The sequence below is a fragment of the Heliangelus exortis genome, chromosome 1 (genome assembly GCF_036169615.1).
Source record: "Heliangelus exortis chromosome 1, bHelExo1.hap1, whole genome shotgun sequence".
Classification (NCBI taxonomy): Eukaryota; Metazoa; Chordata; class Aves; order Apodiformes; family Trochilidae; genus Heliangelus; species Heliangelus exortis.
This window is the reverse complement of record NC_092422.1, coordinates 62,783,679-62,802,859: the sequence shown is the minus strand read 5'-3', so window position 1 is coordinate 62,802,859 and position 19,181 is coordinate 62,783,679.

Here is a 19,181-nt window from a genome sequence, read left to right as displayed (position 1 = left end):
GCCATGGGAAAAACCAAAAAAACAACAAAAAAACCAAAATGCTTTCCTGATTGTGAAACAACTGTTGGAGTGAAGGGATTGTAAAATCGTGTTTGCCTCAGCTCTTGTCACAGGGGGATTGCAGAAAGGTTTTGGGTGAGTCCCATCAGGATGGTTAGCAAGACTATGTAGTCTTACAAACGGGCAAAGCTGAAAGCCAGAAGAGGGTAAATGATGTTTGGGAGCTTTTAGTGAGTCAGAGAGATAGTAAGGGAACAGAGGTTTTAATTTGAGGTCTTTCACCTCAGCCATGAAACCATTTTAGCCCTTTGGGGTAGGTACTGCTGTCTCCTGTAGTGTTTGCTGTAGTATAACCCACACAGTCACTTTCCTGGGCCCACTACTGCTATTTGCTATCCTCCGGCAATTCAGACAGAAAGACATTAGCAAGGCAAGACTTGTGAGAAAGGAAAGCATAGAGGGAAAAGGAAGCTTCTTTCAATCCTCTTCTGTTGTGATGTTTTTTGCCAGATTTTTTCATCAGTGTGAAGCATATGTGTGTGTAGATGGCATAGATCATGCTTACTTTTCCAGCGAGGCGGGGTTCTGGCTTTTGGCAATACTGTGCCTCTTACTGGTGGTGCCACAAGGCAGAAAGTGGAGCTGGGTCCTCCTAAGAACAACCTTGTCAAGAGCCTTGTCAACCTCACTGTGGGCTTAAACATTTTGTTCAACTCCAAACATAACATAACCATAATTTAATGTCCCTTCTCCCAAGCACTTTCTTGTGTCCTAACCTCCACCCAGTGCTTAAATGTACTCCCAACCTGCAGACAGGCTTCCTAGAAGTGGATCCCACCATGGTGCTGACCAGACAGAGCTTCTGGCAGAGCCGGGCTTGTGTGCATGTACAGAAGCTCTGTCCTAAGAACTGGCTCTCTGGGCTTCATTAAGTCCTAATCCTGCTCCACTCAACTCACAGAAGCTTCCAGAAAATTCATATGGAAATTTTCTCGATGTTTCGGTAATGAAATTAACTGAAAGATAAGAAGAGAGCACAAGCAGGCGTAGAATGTTAAAATGCAGAGTATGTAATTACAGACTCACAGTTGTAATGACTCTAATGGATATCAGAGACAAGTAGAAAAAGAGAATAAATTATTTCAGGGCATAAAGAATCAGTTATGGGTAATTAGGCTGCAATTATCATTACTGTGCTGCTGTGATAGGTTTTTTCAAACTAATTTTTCTAAAATGGAATAATGTAAGTTAAGCACGAATCCATCTCTTATCTGCCATTCAGATGAAAACATTTTTTTAGTGCTTTTTCAAAATGTGCCAGTGGGACACATCTCAGTTTTACACTACTGAAAACACGACGAGGGATTTTTATGAAATGAATTATTTCACGTCACACAGCTGCTCAGTGGCAGCCTTTAAACTTCGATTCAGTCATTCAGGTTAGCCAGGAGCTGGGTTCAACAGAGCTCTTCACATTCTTAAGATGAAGTGATGTGGTAAATTGGCAAGCCAGGGCTCCAATTCAGAGCAAGGATGGTGCAGCTTAGGGTGGCCAATGTTCTTAATTTGATCCCTAGTGCTGAGATGGCTGAACCTGGGAAGTGATGGTGCCAATTTGTGGCCCTGTACTTGGCATTGGTGAGACTGCACCTCTGGTACTGTGTTCAGTTCTGGGCCCCTCGCTACCAGAAAGACCTTAAAGTTCAAGTGAGCTCAGAGAAGGGCAACCAAGCTGGTGAAGGCTCTGGAGAACAAACTTCTGCTGAGGGAAATGGGATTGCTTAGTGTGGAGAAGAGGAGGCTGAGAGGAGATCTCATTGCTCGCTACAACTCCCTGAAAGGAGGCTGTAAGGAGGTGGGTGCTGGTCTCTTCTCTTAAGTGAATAATGGCAGGACTAGAGGAAATGGCCTGAAGTTGCACCAGGGGAAGTTTAGACTAGATGTCAGGAAGAAATTGTTTACTGAGAGAGTAGTTAGGTGTTAGAATGGGCTGCCCAGGGAGGTGGCACCACCATCCCCAGAAATATTTAAAAGCCATGTAGATGAGGCACTTTGGGACATTCTCTAGATATTGATACACATATTTTATTTGGGGAGATGCTGACCATTGGATATTAGAGGTCTTTTCCAACTGTGGTGATTCTGTGTGAAAATGTTCAATTTCCAATATTGAGATCAATGGTCACTGATGTCACCTTGCCTTAAAAAGGCCCTTGTAAAATGTCTCAGGCGAGCAGCTGATTGATCCACGAGGTGTGTGGAGGACCTGGAGTTCTGCTCATGAAACCAGAGACCTGAGATGGCAGTGGCATTGCAACTCATGAGCCAGAGAGGCTTCTCCATCTTAAGGCACTGAAGACTTTGCAGCTGGAGAGTAACTCCTTACTGATATCGATGTACAAACTCACACCTTAAAAGTGACAATGCAAAATACAGGCAAGGGTTAACTTTGCCTGTATTGCACAGTAACCCACACAAAAGACAAGGAAATGAAGGTTTGCTCCTAGCACTGACTCTCTGTAGATAACCCTAGTGATATTTGCAGAGGGATTAATAAAAACCTGGAAGGCCTTTGTTATCCTGGCCAGCTTCCAGCTGCTGCTGCAGAAGTGTTGGGGTTCCCAGGGTGATGGGGGTGTCTCAGATACATCTGGAAGGAAACTGCATGCTTGTGTTGAAGGACCTTAAAGGTAACCATCAGAGGTTTCAGCAGGTTTGTCATGATTCTGAACTCCTCAGTGTAGAGCTTGTCACCCATGGTGGGTGAGTGTGTGTACTGCCCTGCATAACTTAACCAGTTGCTGTAATACAAACCTTTAGAAAAATTATTTTTTTAAAATGCTGCAAAATTGGAAAATACCAGGGTTTAATGTTCCTAATTTAAATTTAACCCAGACACTTTTTACTACTGCTCAGCATTTAATTACATTTAGAGACTTTTCTTGAAGTGCTATACTCACTACACAGATGGTCCTCATGGGAGGAATAAGTGTTCAACAGCTCTCTTTATCTTCATTAATTAGTTTGGAGCCTTATGTGTATCTTTCTTGGTGTCATCCAAAGTGCTCATTTTCTCATAAATTATATCAACTTAGTATGGTTCACAAATACTAATGAATTTCTCTACATTCCTGTAAAATGAGGGAGTGTTATCATTGAAGCATTTTTTTTCAGGAGCGAAAGGTTGGGTTTTTTTGGTTTTGTTCTGTTTGGTTTATTTTTTTTAATGGAAGAGAATTTAAAAACCATCTTGTTTCAGAGAAGTCAAAGTGAAACATTTCAATACTTAGTCAAAATGAATTCCTTCATGTCTATTAACTGTAATATTTGACTTACTGTAATAACCACTCAGATGTCATAATGTTAACTGTAATTTGAAATTTAATGGTGTTTTCATGTTGCTCCCTGCATCTGTCATCCCTGCATGTGGTGCTTTTTGAATGGACAACTTCTCTCATGGTTCATCTCATAAAGGTTGTCTCTGAAGGAAATGTGTTACATCAGGTTACATTTACATTTTTGAGAGGTTGGTTATACCTATAAAAACCCCCATGCTGGGCAAGAGAAGGAGCTGAGGGGTAAATGCTTTGTAAATTTTATAGCATTGATTAAATATTTCAGAGTGTATGGATTAAACAAAATATTCTGTCTTGGTCCAGCTGACCCTTGACAGAATTTACCTCTTGCCTTCCTTGATCAGAGAGTGTGTATTTCACAAGACCAGCATTCTTTCCCTTGGAGAGTCTAAGTTAAATAGAAAATTAATTTTCCAATTAAAGAAGATTAAGCTGGAAAATGCATAGCTCCCTGTGATATTTACATATGAAGCACTGAAGGGACGTGTTTTCCAGATGGCCAAAGTTTTTCCTTGTGAGCTGCCCCATGCCTCACTATCTGCCCCGGGGTGAGGAGCCTCTTGTTGCCTCCAGACCATGGCCCCCAAAGGTCTCAGCTGCAGACTTGTGGACAAACAAGTGCTGGTCACACGTATTTTGGATGGGTGCCTTGGAGTGATGGTTTGTGTTAGAATAACGGATATTTGGAGGGGGAAGCAACAACAGACTGGAGAGCAGCCAAACAGAGTTTGGAGCCAAACAGAGAACCTGGGAGTCTGGATTGACAGGAAGCTGAACATGAGCCAGCAGTGTGCCCAGGTGGCCAAGAAGGCCAATGGCATCCTGGCCTGGATCAGGAACAGCGTGGCCAGCAGGTCCAGGGAAGGGATTCTGCCCCTGTACTCAGTGCTGGTGAGGCCACAGCTTGAGTCCTGTATCCAGTTCTGGGCCCCTCAGTTCAGGAAGGAGATTGAGGTGCTGGAGCAGGTCCAGAGAAGAGCAAGGAGGCTGTGAAGGGATCCAGCACAAGTCCTGTGAGGAAGGGCTGAGGGAGCTGGGGCTGTTCAGTCTGGAGAAGAGGAGGCTCAGGGGAGACCTCATCACTCTCTACAACTCCCTGAAAGGAGGGTGTAGCCAGGGGTTGGTCGGTCTCTTCTCCCAGGAAGCCATCAGCAAGACAAGAGGGCATGGTCTCAAGTTGTGCCAGGGGAGGTTTAGGTTGGACATTAGAAAGAATTTCTTTACCGAGAGGGTGATCAGACATTGGAATGGGCTGCCCTGGGAAGTGGTGGATTCTCCATCCCTGGAGATATTTAAAAAGAGACTGATGTGGCACTCAGTGCCATGGTCTGGTAACTGCAGCGGTAGTGGATCAAGGGTTGGACTTGATGATCTCTGAGGTCCCTTCCACCGCAACCGATTCTATGATTCTATGGTTCTAACAACTCAGAGGCTCCACCAAGCACACAAGCTCCTTTTCATGGGTGCTAAACAGCAGTGGAGAACAAGTTCTCTGAGTTCAGCCATCGGTGTCTCCAGCTTGCTGAGGGAAAAGAGAGCTTGTGGTAGTTGACTTATTTATAGACGAGATAAGTTGGTGTTTCCTAGGAAAAAACATGTGCCTGCTAGTTCAAAGGAAGGTTTAAACTGCAAAGGAGGAAAAAGGTTATTGCACTGTGCTATAAAGCTGGTGTCTACAACAGATGATGATTTCTGGTGCCTGTTTTTTAAGCTTGTCTTTGGAAGAGGGTTTATTCACTTCCTTTAAGCATGTCTTCTGCCTGCAAGGCATATACCTTGATCTTTCTTTTGTGAAAAGAGTACAAAGTTGATTTTTCCACACATTTTCTGCCTGGGGGCTTTTAGAGCAATTCATTGCATCACTGATGACATGGAAGGTAGGTACAACCCCTCAGGCCACAGCATGTGGGCGAAAGGAGTAGATCCCTTTGTGCTCCTTGTTGCACATGGTCATGTGGATACAAATTAAACAGAGTGTTATTCAGCACTGTTGTTCACACTTTCACAGAGTGTCTCACAATTGTGTTTCTTAACTGAGGTTGATCCATATATTGATCGCCTGGGATGAGTTTGCAGCTGTGGTTCATTGCAGTAGAATATTGGTTCCTAAAAGACCATCCAGAACTGAGGGTCTAGAGAGTAGCCAAGAGTTAAAATGAGTGGGGTTTTTTTTGTTTGTTTGTTTTTTTTGTTTTTTCCAGTCAGTAACACTGGAAGTGAAATTTATTAATATGGATCCTGCAGGGACTTGAGTGCAGTGTAAAATGTAAGAAATCTGGAAATCTCTGTGCCTCTCTAAAGTCAACTGCATTTCAGGTATCTCAGGACAATGAAAGGTAATTCAGGTGAAACATGAGGAAGTGGGCAATGGAGAGCTGCATTTACTGCTAGAAGCTGGTGAGCTCCACCTTCTGCTCTCTGATTTTTATGCACTCTGTGAACACAGCACAGCCAGGGATCACACTTGAGCTACTTACATACCTGTCTGTGAGTTCCTGAATGCACCAAGGCAAGGGAACAGGCAGCTTCACAATATCCTTGTGTCTGGGGTCTTCTGAATTCTGCTTCTGCAGGACAGACAAACATCCTTTACCAGACCCTTTGGAGCCACTGATAATGATGGGACTGGCCAGCCCGTGCTACAGAGTGATACCAGCAAGCCCACATGAGCCTTTGCTGGCCCTCAGCATGGAAGGCAGTGAAGTGCTCTTAGATGTATCAATGGTCTCCTTTCATGGAGTTGTCAATGTGGGTGACTTAAGCTGGGCTGAGGGATCTGTTGTGCTGCTCAGTGTGAGCTATAGTGAACTGTGCCATGCCTGTTCCTCCTGGCAGCTCCACCATGGAGTGTAGGGAGAAGAGCAAGAGGTCACAAAAATTAACAAAGTGAAGCTGTTAATTTTTTTTTTCTCACTTCTATAAATAGAACCAACCCTGTTGGTTTCGGTTTTATTTCGAGTCATGAAAAACATCAGGTTCCCACTTTCACTGTTGAAATGGCTAAAGTGGCTTCTAGGGATTTTTTTTTTCTTATTCCTTTGAGATAACAGTACTTGGTAGAGGAAGAGATGATTTCCCAGTGTCTGTGAGATGTTTGCATGGCAATGCCGAGTATACAAGAGCTGAAGAGCTCACCGGACACCCTTAGGAGGGAGCAGAGACACCAAAGACTGCACACCAGTGGAGCTGGGGTTGAATGCTGCACCTTGGGGCTTGCCAAGCTGGGTGCCACTGCCTTGAGGAAGTTCCTTGCAGCAGATCCTACTGCTTGTTGAGGTCTGTTGTTTAGGATCATCCCACACCTGGCTACATTTGTTTTCTTCCCTCTGGCAAGCACCCCTTTAGGGCCTGCAGGACCTTCTCAGAAGCTTGAGAAGCTTCTTGAGAAGTTTGTATTTCAACTGGAAATTCAGTCTTACTTGGAGAAGTGTTACTGGTCCTGTTCCCTCCTCTTTTTCTTTGCTCCCTCTTTTCTGCTGTCTGTCCTTCCTTCCTTATTTGAGCAGCAATCATACTTCTGTTTCTGTCCAAAGCAATGTTTGTCTTGTAGTGTAATGGGTTGAAGAAACACACTGGAGTTGTTTGTTTTTTTTTCAGCTATTGCTGCTTCTAGCAAAGATGCAACTACACTGCAGTGTGAAACTGCACGTATCCCAGAGCAAACTGTCCCAAGATGGACAGATACCCTAGCTGTTAATCAAACAGCTTTGGGCTAACATGGAAATATGTGAAAATAATAGATTATTTGCTAGTAGGAATGAAGATGCAGAAGAGGTTTTGGGCAGGCCAAACCCAAATCTTGCTTCTAAATTGGCCATCTGTTTGCAAAATGTATATCACCAAATGCTATAATTTCATGTACGTGACTTGGTTTCAAGTTGACTGTGGTAACTCTAAGGCTTGACTAACAAAGTTTTGTAATCACCATCCTCACTGCTTGCTCTGGAAAGTGTTCTCTGTGCTGATATTTCTCAAACACCAAATGCAAAAGCCTAAAGGTTCCTTCTGGATTTGAAATATGGTGCTATTAAGCAATTCTGTTTTGCAAGTTCAAATCTCACTCCAGGAAACACCATTCTCATGAATAGGTGAAAAGATCAGAAAAGAGCATTCAGCTTCCTTCCAATAAGATCTGTCTGAGCTCCTATCTCTCAGCATGGATGCTGAGTGCATACAGGATGGGCTCTTGAGGGAGTTTGTGCAATGAGAATAGATTGGGAGATGCTTAAAAACCTTAAGTTTGCAGTTGCAGTGACAGTAAACATTTTGTGGAAGTTGTAATGCTTCAGAGATTAAAAACTAAACTATGTCTTTTGTCAGGTGAATGACACTGATGCTGTGCATGTAGATACTTCTAATCACAATGCACTAATTCTTCTTCTTGCATTATCTGGGCCACTTTGCATGTTCTAAATATTCCACATTCTTTTTTTACCCCTTTTTTTTTTTTTTTTTTGATGAGCACTTTAAAATAGCCAGCTTCAGGCCACAGTGCAGAGAGGCTCACAAGTAAAGAATGTTTTATTGCAATTTCACTGTAGGAGTTTTTATACAGGCATTGGAGACTTGAGAGCTGCTTGGTGGTTGTTATCAGTGTGCATGGTGTTTGTAGCATGCAGGTATAAAGAGGATGCAAATCTCACCTTGGAAACTTTTAATGATGACTGTATTTATTCTCAGATTTGTCAGATTTTAACGTTGAAGCCTACCCTAATAATACCTCCAGGAAAAACAAAGTTTCATTTACCCAAAGTTAAAAAGCTGTTCTATTAATTGGGATTTCTTTTGGGGTTTTCCAAAGGCAGGGAAATATTTCCTGGAAGGAACTTTGAGGTCACTGCTGTACTGCTGCTTTGATGATTAGTTGGGATAAACTCCTAGTGACAGCCAGCAGGGACTATTCCTTTCCCAGTAGAAATGCAGTACATTTTAATTATACAGTCTTAGTCCCTTAGATGGAATGTAGTCATCTTACTATATGTTTTTAAGATGTATTTTGGCAGAACATTTCAAGAGAGCGAGCTGCTAGCCATGCAAACTCACCTGTGGCTCCTTCTTATTTTCCTCTTCTTATTTCTCTGATATTGGTGAGATGGCACTGACTGCAAAAGCTGATTGGGAACAACCTCTAAAAGAGACATTGGGTAAGACCGGAGACATCCTCTTATTTTCTCCTTTAGATTCTGCTTTCTGTTCCTTAAAAAAACAGAACATAACAAAACAAAACAGAACAAAACAAACCCAAACCAAACCAACAACAAACCCAAAACATCAAAATCCCCAAAGGTTTTGTCTAAGTGCTGTCATATAAATGTGTCAGAGACCCATTTCAGAGTCTTTCAGAGTTCTTTCCTGAGCCTAAAAGCTTCACCCTACTTTAGCTGAATATGACTGGAGTGTCAGATCCACCCAGTTTGGAAGGCATGGAACCTAATTTTGCCAAGGAGAAGGGTGAGATCTTGAGGTGTTACCTGGATGTCCTGTTTACGGCACACTACTGCACCCAAATACTGGCCAGCCCTTTCATCAGAATGTGCTGGTAGTTGGGTTTCTGCAGGATTTGAAACAGATGGCTTGTAGTCCATCTTTCTATCAGTTCCCAGAGGGGTTCCCTTGAGCTGCAATGATCTTGTGACTTCTTCTTGGCTACGTCTCTGACCTCCAGATGTAGTGACAGCAGACGTAGCATCTCTGTTATGTACTGTAAAAATGGCAAATGTGCAATTTCACAAGTTAATCTTAAAATAGCACAAGTGTAAATGTCAGTACCTTTTCACATAGATGCACTGCACTTTTCATATTGCTTTACTTTTTATAATTTTATATGGCCCTTTTATTGCAAGAAAATTGATACTAAGCTTAGCTATGATATTTAAAAGGTACCACAAGGAAATTAAAATTCTGTTTAAATAAACTCTGTCTAGGGACCTAGACTTTTCCTCATTGAGAGAACACATCTGAATTGTTGAGGCTGCAGAAGAGTTAGAATCATGGAATCATAGAATGGCTGGGCTTGGAATGGACCTGCAAGATCACCAAGTTCCAATCCCCCTGCAATGGGCAGGGTCACCTCCTACCTGACCAGGGTGCTCAGAGCCCCATCCAACCTGGCCTTGAACACTTCCAAGGAGGGGGCAGCCACAGCTTCCCTGGGCAACCTGTGCCAGTGCCTCACCACCCTCACAGGAAAGAATTTCTTCCTCATGTCTAACCTAAATCTCCCCTCTTCAAGTTTTAAACCCTTTCCCCTTGTACTCTCATCTTACTACACACCCATGTAAAAATCCCTACTCCAGCTTTCTTGTAGGACTTTCAAGTTGGACTCCAGCAACCCCCTTTGTGGTTGACAGAGGTTTTCCCCATTGGTTCATGTGGTGCTAAGACAGATAATCCTTAGACAGTCTCAGATGCATTCCCTGGGTCTGAGGTTTAAGCCAAATGTCCCCTCTGGGGTCATGACTATCTAACCTTTTTACATAAAGTTTTGTGAGTATGTGGATACATGGATGGATGTATTTTTCTCCTCAAATGCTGGTGTGTTGGGACTTAATTAAACTGATTTATTCCATCACTGTTGGGAATTATTTTTAAAAAGTGACGTATTTGAGACATATTTAAAGGAAGTATGGCATCCTTGAAGTGAACAGTGTGTGATATGCAAAAAGAGAGGAGGGAACAAGCAGCTAAAAAAGGAGATAGTGAAGTTAGCAGTGTAAGTGCCACTGTGCACAGACAGATGGGTACCAGATGTCTTTTTGGTAGGTGCTAATATATACTGTATGAACTGATGAAGAAGAATGTACTTTGACTGAACACTTCTAACCTTGTAGAGGAAAAAAAATGTAAAAACCTTTATGAAACCTAGATATTTTAATTTTTTTCTCAAAATAAGTAGGGCCATATTTGGTTTATGCTTTTCTTTAAGGGGATGTTTTTCTTCCATAATCTAATGGGAAAATATTTCAAGATGTTGCAGTCTCTAAAGCTGCTGAAAAACCTCTGGATAAATGAAAAAATGAATATTGATATTATATATCAATACCCATGGGAAGGGAACAGTTGTTTTTGGAGCCAGGCAATGATAAATGACTTCTTTTTGTTGAAAGGTTGATTGAATCTTCCACAAAAACAAACTGATAGTGGACCAAAAAAGTACAAGCATGAATTTTGTATCATACATTCAAACTTGATGAAATGGAGAGAACAGTCCATTAAAAAAAAATCCCCAAAGAAATGGAAGAAGAGTGAAGAACCAGGGCTGAAAGGAGAGGTAAGTGAAAGACTGATGTGACAAATCAGAATGTGTCCTTTCCAACAGCCACCTGCCCCATTCCACTGGCCCTATGAACACAATTACATCTGGCTGGATGCACATCCACTAATTCACTACCCATACCTTACCAGCAGGAATCATTATGAAACAGTATAAACCTTCACCTCCATCTGCTTGAAGGAAAGATTTTGTAGGAAACTCAGTCTATAATTTTCATGAAACTCCCAACATTCTGCCTTGATGCCTTGTTAGGTTGAGCAGGTCATGCTAACACTCAGCCTAGCTACCTGTCTCTGGGTCGTATTTAGGGCAACCTTGACATGCCTGCCATTCACAGTTATGGCTCTCAGTACTTTCATGTGGAGGGTGGTGATGACATAAAAGGGAAAAAAATTCCCACATCCAACAAAACTGAAGAAATGTAGCTTGGAAGCATCCCACAATGCGGAACAAATTCCTTGCCACGTTTGTTAGGAAAAAAATCATGCAGATACTATTAGGTGTAATCGATGTCCTGCAGAATGTCATAATCAGTAATTTGAGGCAGGATGCTCAAACTCCTGTATCCTAGGCTCTGCAGAAAACCTTGAAAATGTACTTCAACAGGCCACGTTAAACTTTAAGACATTAATGATTATAATGGTCATTTGGCTTGATATCTTCCAGTACTTATTTCCAGAAGTGAATCGTAATTGCCCATAGAATCACAGAATGGTTTGGGTTGGAAGTGACCTTCAAGATCACCTCGTTCTAACCCCTCTGCCATGCGCAGGGACACCTCCCACAGGCAGGGTCACCACCCACCAGACCAAGTTCCTCAAGGCCCCATTCAGCCTGGCCTTGAACACTTCCAGGGAGGGGGCAGCCACAACTTCCCTGGGCAACCTGTGCCAGTGTCTCACCACCCTCACTGTGAAGAATTTCTTCCTAAATCTACCCTCTTCCAGTTTAAAGCCTTTACCCTTCATCCAATTGCAACATGCCCTTGTAAAAAGCCCCCCCCCCCCATTTTTCTCCCATGCTTTCCTCCCATCTTGTCCTCCAGCACTGCTGACTTGCTTCAGTTGAAAAATGGACCAGTTCACCAATGGGAAGTTTTTTGTTGTCAGACGAGCAGCAAACTTATCAAAATCAGATCTGTAAAGAGGAAGCAAGTTGGAGCTTCTCAATGTGTGGCAATTCTTCCGGAACAGGGCAAGGGCCACGCAATCTGGGATGGCCCCGGGTTCAACAGATCAATGAAGACTTGCACGGGGATGTTGCCTAAGTAAACACAGTCACAGGATCTTATTTCGCAAGCTTTTCTTCCTATTACTTGAGTAGTAGTAGGATGCTTTTTGTGCAGTGACCTCTGGGTACCTTACGGCTACCTCACTCACCTAGAAAACCTGGCATGTATAACTTCAAGTGCCAGAGTGCAAAGCATGAGTTTCAGCATGAAACAGATGCAAGGGCTGAATGTTTTCTGACATGAGGTGGCCTGTGGGGCACATCTACATTTTCAGCTCCACGTTTGTGCTGGAGCTCCATAGGGTTGCGTGAGCAGTGCATGTACAGTACATTTTGTTCTGCAGTTAGTGTCTATAGGTCTCATTTCTCTGCATGAACATGGATTGCCAATAAGAGCTGTGTGTTCTGGTCAGCTGTCTCATCAAGTGTTGCTCCAGAGCCATCCCGGATGTTTTGAGAAAACCTGTGCGTGTTCTGCACAGTACCTTTTGTTTTCTAGGGCATTGGAAGGGTCATTCCTACAACTCCACCACTCCAGCAAATGTGTTCCTTTTAAAAACTGTTCCTCCTTTCATGGAGAAATTCTTGATGTAATTTGTGGTCTTTGCAGTCAGCCACATAAGCAGGGGACTGGCAAGTAGCTGAACCTGAAAGTAATGAGAAAGTCATACAGAATCAATCAGCTAGACCTGCTTCTGGAGACGGGGCAAACAAATGCAGACAGGACAGAGTGCTGGGGGTTATAGGGGTGGGATGGCAGGGACAGACCTCTATTATATCAAAAGCCACTTGGCTCAGGCTCAGGCTCAGCCACTTTTCCAGACTGTGGAAAGAGCTTGCTGCAATGGCCTGGTAACGTGAGGACTCCTGCATGTAGACTTTGGTCTGCAACTTTGCTGTCCCTTTTTTGCTAACCCACTTGGTACATAATGATGATGTATGACAGGGGAATGTGCAATGACACCATAAAGCACCTTTGTCCAGCACTGAAGTGGCAAAGGGGAAGTTGCTTATGACTGGACACAGCTGGACTTCTGGGGCTGCATGGTGTTGGATTCAGCTGGTAGAAAGAGTATAAAGGGCACAACAGAAAATACTGTTGCAGAACTTAGAAAATTCATATTATACATACATGTGGTTCCAGCAGCTCTGCCTCAAGTGGGGTATAAAATTACAAAATTGGCACATGTGGGCAGAAAGAACGACAGAGAACCCAGAGCTGCATCCTCTCCAGCAAGGTGAGGTACTGGATAGCACAGAGAGGAGTGGGCAGCTGGAGCACATGGTCAGGGCTAGTGGCTGGAGCCATGCCATGCTCCTGCAAGCAAGGTGGTGTTGGGATCAGTCCTTTCTGGAGGCTCTGAAAGACCTTAAGTGCTGGTTGGCACCTGGCCAATCATGGATATTTCTCTATGATGCTGCAAGCCCCAATCCCTGACTGTTGGATGGGCTATGAAGGGTCGTAGGGTCTTTAGAAGATGTGGAGGTGTTGCCCACTATTTTGTCCATTAAGAAGCTTTTTCCTGTACAATTATGTATTGCTTTTTTTTTTTTTTTTTTTTTTTTTTTTTTTTATGTCTTTAAGGTCCAGAACACCTTTTGCTCTTTGCTTAGAAAGAGCTTTTTTCTTTTCCCTTGTAAGGGAAAGAGCTTCTTCCCAAATAAGCTGTAGGTCTATACATGGACATAGGTGCATATATGAACACAATGAAGCATTTATTTGCAAGACAGAAAAGAGAGGATCTTGTGACCAAGGCTAAATTTTGCTGAGAAACATCTTCATATCATGAGAGCTGCTGGCTGTGCTGTTGGCAGCCTTCATAAACAAACCAGGTACACAGCTGAGAGTCCTCTCTACAGTGGTGCAAAGGTGCAGAATGATGCAGTTGAATTCCTTATGGTATCAAGAGCCTTCCCTGCATTTGTACCACTCTGTGCACTGTCCATCTTCTGTGTCCTAGCCCTACTTCTGCTCATGACCTATCTTTTAATGTGGTTTTATCAGTATGTACAGAATTAAGCTTCTTTTAATAGCAAAGAATATTAAAGTCACCCATCTAAACATGTGATCCAGATAAAGCATGGCTACCAAGACTGATAAGGGCACTGAGAGGACAGAGGTCTGCAGAGAGGTGAGGGTTATGGAGGACAGAATGTTGAGATGGACAAGAACATGCGTCAGAAGCACAGCAAAACCTGTCTCAGAGTACAGGTGAATTTATATCCACTTTACTTCAGGTAAACTTGTCCTCCCTCTAGAAAGATATGTTTCTGGAAGGGGCTTGATGATGGGTATTAAAAACTACAGGGCTTACAACCCTGCATTTTATTTATTAAACATGAAACAGCTGAGCCCAAAGCGACATGAATTTACCCGTGACAGAGTCTGGCATAAACCCTGTGGGAAGCACGGCCTCTTCAGTTCATTATTCCTCCTGTGCACCAGTTTCTGACGAAAGCCCCCTTTACAAAAATATCAGAGCTGGCACAGTAACAGAATCCTTTCCTCAAGGTGCTGTTTCTTCATCTTCTCAAAACGTGCAGCCTCAAGGAACAGTCCTGCCAGGCACTCTTCTACATTACAACACTACAAGGTTTTGAAACGCTGATTTAAGTAGGGCGTTAAAACTGGTGGCTGCTTATATTGTTAAGCAAACACTGCACATCCCTTGGGCAGACTTCAGTGCCAGGAAATTTCAGACCTTTCCTCTGTTCTACCACGCCTTTCAGAAATAAGAATAATTTGATGATTTGAGGATATGCTAGAAAAAACATCCTCTTCTATTATAGCAGTGATTTCAGAAAGTGAAGAATTAAATTTATGCTAAGACGAGGAGGTCTGAGCAATCTCTGGGGGATGGCATCTGATGGCTTTGTAAATGCCAAGCTTCAGGGTCCTCACAAGAAGCTGCCAGCCTCTAACAAACATGGTATCACCAACAAACTCATTAACAGATCTTGACCTAAAATAACACAGAACTGCTGCTACTGAATTTTTTTTCATGTTGTAGAACTAGATAAAGCAAATACTTTTTAACGTAGTCCTCAGGTTCTCACTCCCTGTGTAAACCTCACTAAAATGCTATTAGATGTGTTATGAGTAAGTAAATCCTTCCAGGCTGTATTTTGCTGTAAAACAGTTTTGAGTTTCTGAAAACATTTGCTAGTTTACACTGAACAGTTTTGGACAGATTACTCCAGTGCCTTCTGGTGAGCTCAGCCAGAATCCTGTAGCTTTTCCACTTTGCATGGGCCAATGAAAAAAACCAGAAAAAAGAACCCTGCAGGGCTTTCATTTCCATCCTTTTTTGGGGGACTTTTGCAATTGGAATAGAACCCTCTATGTTTCTCCATGTATGGATATGTATATGTCTCTCTTTTTTTTTTTTTCCTTCTCTATGCCTCAATCTATGTATCTAGAGAGAGAAGGAGTTTCTTATGAGCATAAAAATTACCACTGAAGTACCAAGGAGTATGAGCCTTCTCATTTACCTCTTATCTCCAGGATTTCTTTTGGCTATTTTAAAATACAACAGAAGATCCCGTAACTTCTGCATGGGACACACAATTACCTCTCATCTCAGGCCAGTTTCCTAAGCACCTCATGAGACAGGAGGCAGCCCTGAAGCCCTGAGGAGCAGCATGAGACCCTACTGCTGAGCTGTGTAGCCCTTGCTGTGTGGAGCTGGCTAATTGCAACTTCAAGGGAGCCAACGATGGTTAAAAGTTCCAAACAGTGCTGTTGTATCATTATGGTATTACATGGTTAAATTCAGTTCCCCATTTTTTCTTTTGTTCCCGTAACTATGGTATCAAGCCAAGATCAGTATCACTTATTCATACATCCTGCTGAAACCACTCTCCCTGGGAAGCCTACTCACAACAACTTGTACCTTCACCAAAATAGTAACTTGTAAAGGTCCTGAGATCTTTCAGATTTCCATGAAGAAAAGGGGAATGGCTCAGCACTTATGAGAAGATCAGGTTTGATGAGCTGTCCTTATATAAGTGCAGAGCTCTGCTGTGTCCCCAGTGAAATAAATGTCCTTGGGATAACAGATCCTTGAAGCTACAGCCAGAAGGACCAACAGGGATCTCAGATTTGTTGGGAAGAAAGCTCTCAATCTAGTGATTTTGTTGAAGGAAAACCCCACCACTTGCTTGCAATGTTTCATAAAAGTTACCCAAATTTTCCTGTAAATGGTAAACCCTCATGTTGAATTCTCCCTATGTCTGATTCCAGCATATGACTAAGGAAAATTTGCATAACAGAAATATTGAAACATCCCCTTCCCTCCCTTTCTCATTTGATTTTTCTTGAATTCCCATCATGTATAAAATCCTCACAAATTCTTCAAGAAACAGTTGCTAAATGATGAGTTGATGAGTTCCCTTTTCAGGTGGTAAAGAACATCATGTGCTGGAAAAGGGCTTAGCTCAATGCATTTGAAGGCTGCAGTAGTCCCAAGATTAGTTTTTGCTGCCCCATGTATATTTGTATTCCTGTTCCATGGTCAAGCATAACAAATATAACAGAACCTTCCAAGCTCAGCTTCTGATAACTGTTTTTATTAAAAGAAACGTGTTTGTTGACCTGAATGGATGCTACAAAATCTTACTTTCTTCAGTGCTTCACAGTGTATGTGCACCAACTGAACAGATAAATAGAAGATAAAACGAAAGATTAAGCCTGCCTCATCTCTATTGTAATCAAACGTCATCTTGCAGCATCACTTTGGGTTGCTCTTGCCTTTCTTTAGGAGGACAATGGTGATGTCCTCCTAAATTGGATATTTTTCTTTTGAGCTGACTTGATTTTTCCTAATTCCTGTTCTCAGGTACACTGATTTTGTCCCCCGCATTGAGATGCAGTATCAGTTGTATCTATTTGTTATTCATTTATTTTTAAACCCCTCTTACATTATATAGAATAGAATAGAATAGAATAGAATAGAATAGAATAGAATAGAATAGAATAGAATAGAATAGAATAGAATCACAAATTCAGAACAATTCTTTTGTTGTTTAATTTTTTTCCTCAAGCAACCCTTGATGCCAGTCAGAACTGCGAATCATTGTGACACTGAACACAGGACAAGCACTAAGGAAGAGTGTCAGTACAGCTGAAACCTCAGTGTCTTTATTTCTATACCTCATGCAGTTTCATATGTTTTGGATAGTGTCCTCTCCCCCTGCCGCCCTCCTGAGTCCCAGCTTCTGTGATAATGAATCACAGGAGGTAGAAGACTCCTGTGAAAAATTCACTGACGTAGTAAAATAGGGAAAAAATATCTTGGGTAACTTTCTCCACTAAGTGAATTTCATACTCCTGCTTCTTCAAACAAGATCTTGAAATTGCCTTCTGTGTCAGAAGGTGAGTAAAACAAAGATAGATGAGAAGATTTTCTGCTTGCATTAAATAAATTACTTCATCTTCTTGGTGAAACAAAGACTTCTTTCAGGAACATGTCATAAAAAATGAGCGTCTAATATTACCCTCCCAGTACACCTACAGTAATGTCTGATCCATATCAGCTCAATTTTTTCCAAATCACAGATCATATATTGGTTGCTGGTTTTCATAGCTATGAAGTTACTTTTTACCAATTATATTTAAGTTCAGCTGGCAGAAGGGTAATGATGAGCGAAAGGGTTTGTCATTTGTTTTCCTCTTTGCTTCTGGAATTCCCTGTTTATTGGGTTGTGTCCTTAAAGAAAGCACCATGACTGATTTAGAAATCTAAATGGAATGGGCTGCCCAGGGAGGTGGTGGATTCTCCATCCCTGGAGGTTTTTAAGAAGAGACTAATGTGGCACTCAGTGGTCTGGTAACCAGGGTGGTAGTGGATTAAGGGTGGGACTTGGTGATCTCAGAGGTCCTTTCCAACCTGGCTGATTTTGTGATTCTGTGATCTTACTTTGTCCCCGTTTTTCCAGCTCATGTAACTACACAACTCTGTGCTCCTCAACTGGACACAGTTCTCTACTGTCTGCTTTTATTGTGGGCTTTTTGTAACCACCACTGTGTTGTTAAATCCCTCTACACTTTTCACATGCAAGATTACAGAGCACATTCTGTTGCTTCATATACAAAAGGACTGACAGGTCATGGTTGCAAGCTAACACTGCAATTTTGAAAGTGAAGACAAAAAAAAAAAAAACAAAAAAAAAGCTATTCTGCAATTTCAGGGTGTTTTTTTTCTAGCATACCCCTAGTGCACCTACTGACTCAGTGCCTGAGGTCTGAGATGATGCCCATAACTGTGGGAAATATCTGCTCACTGCTCTCCTCAGCATCGTTATCTCCCAGGCAGCCCCACCACTCCCTGACATGTCAAGGGACCATGTTGCTGCTGCAGCTTTTGATGAGGCTGAGCACTACAGGAGCCACTGTCATACCACTGAACAAAATTCAGTATGTCTATATGTAATTTTATCCATGGGAGACTAAAGGGAAATAAAAGATTTTTTTTTTCTCCTTTACTACAATTATAGATTGTGGTGATGGTAAGACTGTCACTATTTAGCAATTGAGATCACTGTCTTCAGTCCAGTGTGTAGGGAAAGAGAGAGCTCTCTACCCCTACAACTTTCAACAAACTCAGCTTTGCAACAGTCCTTCTACAGTGCTTGTCTACGTTGCATCACGTCATGTAGAGTGTGCCCAAAGATACTTTTCTCTCTGAAACAACAAATCCCATTTTTTAAAGAAATAATTTCTTTATTGCACCAGTCTCTTGCTGCCTGTCTATGGACAGACAATTTAATCTGCTGCTGGCAGCTCCAGGGGGTAAAAACCCTTCCAAGGTCCCATCTAGGTATTTCAAACATGGGTGTGATGTTTGCATCATGGCTGACCAATGTTAGAAGAGTCCCCTTGGCCAACCCAAACTTCGTATGTGGTTAGGGTAGGAGAGGAACTTTTTGGTGTCTGGCATTCTTCTGGACTCGTTGTTCTGTTCGGCCTTTTCTAGCTACTGCTTTGTCCCCTGAAGCCTGTTGAATTCTGCAATGAAGGTCTCCTCTACCCTGCCCCTTCCAGCTCTTGACAGTGTAATCATTCTTCACAGCCTGCCTGGCTTATTTTGCAGTGAAAGGCTCTGTGGAAATCCCAGGAGCCCATAGTGGGGAGGCAATCTGTATCCAAGCTGTCACTGCTCTGGCCAAATGAGCACTCCCTCATAACAAGGTCTCTTGGCCCATTTCGTCCTGTTCCTCCCAATCTGTCATATACAACTGGTGTGTGACAGCACTTATTTCTCTGGATAAGCATGTAAATTCCTGTATTCTTGGCATATGTTGTATATTGGGCTAAGTCCTCT